The sequence below is a fragment of the Nuphar pumila genome, chromosome 6 (genome assembly GCF_984573655.1).
Source record: "Nuphar pumila chromosome 6, dmNupPumi1.hap1.1, whole genome shotgun sequence".
NCBI classification, from domain to species: Eukaryota; Viridiplantae; Streptophyta; class Magnoliopsida; order Nymphaeales; family Nymphaeaceae; genus Nuphar; species Nuphar pumila.
The window spans coordinates 79,368,551-79,373,463 of record NC_143254.1 but is presented as its reverse complement, the minus strand read 5'-3'; the positions used below and the strand labels follow the sequence as shown (position 1 = coordinate 79,373,463).

Genomic DNA, 4,913 nt, shown 5'->3' with positions numbered 1-4,913 from the left:
AAGAACACCAGCTTTCTTCTGAATGCTGGGTGTGGTTCTATCAGAATGAGAGCTCGAAGCATGGTGGAGTGAATTCTCGGCCAATGTATCAAATGGCCTCCATGCTTCGTCCTCGCTCTTCAGCATGAATGTCCCTCCACATGAAGAGTCGATCATCTGACGATTCTTGTCAGACAATCCATCATAGAAGCTCTGCACCAGTTGCCATTTCGGCACCTGATGATGGGGACATTTCCTGAGGAGATCCTTCATTCTCTCCCAGGTCTCATGAAAGCGCTCACCATCTAACTCTGAAAAGCTAGTGATGGCTCTACGATATTGGTTCGTACGACCAATGGGAAAATATTTCCGAAGAAACTCCTATTGCAATTGATCCCATGACTCTATTTCTACAGAATCTAAGGACTTTAGCCAATACTTAGCTTTGTCCTTCAATGAAAAGGGGAATAGAGTCAATCTCAAAGCATCATCATCGAAATTCTATATCTTGACAGTAGAACAGATTTCGAGAAATTCATCTAAATGTCGGTAGGGATCTTCATGACTAAGGCCATAAAAGGATGGAAGCATTTGAATAATGCTGGCCTTAATCTCATAATCCGGCGCTCCTACATCGGGTCTCCGAATGCAGGATGCCTGAACATAATCTGTGGGAATGAAGTATTCCCTCAGAGGGCGTGAAAGAACTAGGGGTGGAGGTGGAGGATCCATGTCAGCCATTGTTGCCGAACTTCGATGAGAATGTAAAATTCTCTTTGGGTTGTCAACAAATGGGTGTAATGGGGTTCCTAGACCTCGTCGCCCCTACATACACTGGTACTAAGACCAGATGTAAGCAAACGACCTAAATCTAAAAATAAAAATAAACTAACACAGGTTCTAAAATGTAAATAACACAAAATAGACAACTACTAAACAAATATGCTAAACTAATTATGTCAGAATGATCTAACTAAGTAAATGAAATAACAAATTAAACTACTCTAAAATACTGAAAAGATAAATACAGGAAATCACAAACTAAGTTTTTCTAAAACCCACCTGTCTAATCGCTCCTTGCAGAATGAATTTCAAGTGAATCCTAGAAAGAACAGAACGTGAATCCTATATTTACTAACTATGTTAATCCTATATTCACTTACTAATCCTACTAACTAAAAATAAAACAACTAATTAACTAACTAAAACAAATTAATAAATCAAACTCTAAGAAATAAAGTAATTAATTCGCCGTTCCCCGGCAACGGCGCCAAAATTTGGTTGATATTTTGAAATGATCTTTTTAAAACAATTATTTTCAATAAAACTTTGGGAAATTGTCAACCAAAAATATAAAAACCGACTTTCCACAAAGTGGTAAGTACGGGTCGAATCCTCAGGGAACAGGAATTAATCACGATATTTCTAGAAAATTTAATTTATTAATGACAAATGTCAATCTACAATTATAAAGTTAATACAACTACAATTAATCACTAAAATGAAAATAAACAAGCACTCAGTCTTCTGCTCCACACCAAGGGTATTTCCGTCTTTTTGCCAATTAGAGAATCTTCGCACTTGGACAATAACCCTGGAAACTAAATATGCTTTTCACCTAAAAATGCAGAAAAATACAAAGTTAGTATTCTATTCTAACAATGCAAACAATAACTAAAACTAGTTCTAATTTTACAAAAATAATAAAACAAATGCTACTTATCAAACAAAAATTAAATAAAATACTAAATTAATTCTAAAATTAACCAAATTAATTCTACTAATGCTGTATGATGATTATGCAACTCCTAAAATGCAGAAACTACTGAAAACAAGTCTAAAATGCCGAAACTAAGAAAATTACGAAACTGCCCCTAACTAGTGTAAAATAGCTTTCTGACAGGTTATCGGAAAACCACTGTTTGACATGGAAAACGAGGTCCGATTTTCCCAAAATTTATTCTGTTATGCAACTGACAGATTAAACAATCTGACAGTTTTTATAGAATGAAAAAACGATATCTGGAACTCCAGATATAAGCGTTTCAAATCTGGGAAAAATCAGGATATCGAAAGTCCTGTAATTTGAAATCCAGAAAAAGCGGTTTTCGCAAAACGCTTAAAAATCAGACCAAATCAACTCCGAATGAGCTGAAATTTGGTCTGCAGTCAAATAACACGTCTATCAAGTGAATAGAATAAATTTTTTTTGGAAAACACAGAATATTTGTACAGAAAATAAGGCTGGTGCGACAGGGCAAAAATCTGGTTTTTATTTGAGTGCACTATTCACTATGTGAACTATTTTACCCACTAAGAATGTAATCTACATGCAATACAAACTTAATTAATCCTATATAACTGATTATATGCAGATGCTAACTATAATGAAGCTAAATGAACTCTACACGAAGTATGACATGCGTGTTATGACTATGCACTAAATGAAATACTAATGCAATTACAATCAAAATACTAAATAATGCAGTTAAATATATGACTAAATGATGTACCAACTATAAACTAACTACACTATACTAACTAACTAATCAACAAACGATAAACTAACAAACACCCATCAAATCAACAAATATAAATTTTAGCCAAACACTTAAAGAAATAACTACATTAGCTAATCAAAAATCACTATGAGTTAAATCTAAAAAATATGGGACTAAAATGGAACAATAGGACACGGGTTCGACTAGGACTAGGGTTGGTTGACTTCAATGGACTCGGTTTGGTTTGGTCTTGACTTGGATAGGCTCGAGCTATGTTTGACTCGACTAGGACTAGTGTGGACTCGGCTAGGTTTGGCCGAACTAGTTGGGTTCGGTTTTGGGGTTGACTTAGTCAACTAGGGTCGAGTTGAGTTAACTCAACTAAGTTTGACCCGACTTAGGTTTGACTAGGCTCGAATGGGATAAGGTAAGCTAGGTTGACTCACTAGGTTTAGACTAGGTCTTGACTTAGGCTTAGGTCTTGGTTTTGGTTAGGTTTATTAAGACGAGGTTGAACTTGGTTTAGGGTTGACTTAGTCAACTAAGCTCGGTTTGAGTTAGGTTGAGAGAGATAGGCGGTCTAAGGTGGACTCGACTAGGGTTTGACTCGAGTTAGGCTCGGTTTGACTTAGGTGGACTCGGTTGAATCGACTAAAGTTAGGTTTTGACTTTGATTAGGCTTGGCTAGGGTTGGTCTTAGTCTTAGACTTAAGCTAGACTCGGTTTTGGGTATGGTAGGCTCGGTTCCTATGCTTAGTCAATGGACTTAACTATATTAGTTAATTCTAAATGATGCTAATTCACTAGGGACGGTTAGAGGGGTAGGCACACAATAAAAGCTCAAAGATAATTTTGGAAATTGAGAATTCCAAAAATCGTCCTTCTAATGGGGAGTTACAACCTTAATTAGCTTTTAAAACCAATTTGGAAACTTGGATCAATGCAATTTCCCAACCCAAGGTAAGTGAAAATATTTAATTGCTATTAATTCCTTTTTGAGAAGCCAAACCGTCCACCTAGATAGTCACACGATTTTGGCTTTCCAACCAAGAATTTAAATGCAATTATTTCTTTCTTGAACCCATAAATACCTACTTTGAAAATTTAATTAATTTTCAAATTGGCTTTTCAAATCTCAATTTGTAACTCCCTATTAATAGGCAATCAAGACTTAAATCCTTCTTTAAATACCCCACACGATTTTTGAAACTTACCTCTTTCCAAAACTTTCCAAATTTCAATGCCTTAATTGCCTCCCTTCTCAAAAATCGCCAACTTCAATTGGCTCTACTTTCTAAGCTAAAAGAATTAAATCTACCTAGGGAATAAAAGGAATTAAATGGAAAATCGATTTCCTAGGAGTTAATGCTAACCTCATTCTCAAAACCTACTTAATTAACTTCTAAAAACGGCTAGGAAAGAAAACCCTAATACATTGAACCTAGACACCTTCCTAACTCAACTAATGACAATTAAAACTTTCTAAAAAATCGACCAAGAGCTCAAGGAGAGCTCTAATGGCTGCCGCCCTACCTTGGGGAAGAAGAAGATCCACACGAAAATTAAAAATAAAAATATAAATTAACAAAAAGCAATAAAACTAAATAACCACTCTTTTGATAAAACTAAATTAGAAAATAATAAAAAGGACTCCTAACTATACAAATGCTAACAATAACAGCACTATGCTGGAATTAAAAACATGAAAAAAAAAGAAAACTTGATTTTTGTAAATTTCTTTAATAGATTCAAAACACAAAAACAAAAAATGATTAAAACAATTAGTTAAATCAATCCTAAAACAATGAAATGACTAACACAAGTTTATGCTACTGTTAACATACTAAACACACAGTAAACCATACGTCTTACCAACCTAAACACACTTTTAACGAAAATGTAAAGATCGGCTAGAATATCTCTGTAACGCCCCGGATTTCAAAAACGAAGCTAAGTTAAAATTTTCATGAATTTCTTTTTTTTTTCTTTGCAGCGGAATTTACAAAAGCTTTTAGCAGCGGAATCAGACGATAATGAGTCGTTAGTTTTAGAAAACTCCGAGCACGTTGCAGGTATGTGGCCAAGCAACTCATTGACCACCAAAGCGTTCCATTTTATCGAAAGCACATGTTTATTACAATACTACTGCTTAGAAAAGCAGTGAAGGTTCAATAAAAGGAAGCAGTAGAACTCTGTCTAGAGAAACCCTGGAACTCGATGCCGCCTTGCTCCGCATATCGCCACGTAGGTACAACACCTGAAATCCCCATGAAACGGGGTCAGAACCACTGATGGTCTGGTAAGCATGCAGTCATACATTCATTCAACTCAAGTACGATAATGACCACTCAGGGTCGCAATGCGCAATGACGACGCTCAAGCCTCCAAGACTTAGAGTATATCGCAAGAGCCTCCGCAGGGCTATGAGTTGAA

General features: G+C 35.7%; 1 non-coding gene across 1 annotated transcript; it reads left to right on the top strand.

Annotated features, from left to right (window-relative positions):
- Positions 1-214: 214 nt before the first annotated feature.
- Positions 215-317, top strand: LOC149834946 (small nucleolar RNA R71). The gene has a single exon (XR_016432875.1). It is a non-coding gene; the product is annotated as a small nucleolar RNA R71 (small nucleolar RNA).
- Positions 318-4,913: the final 4,596 nt, after the last annotated feature.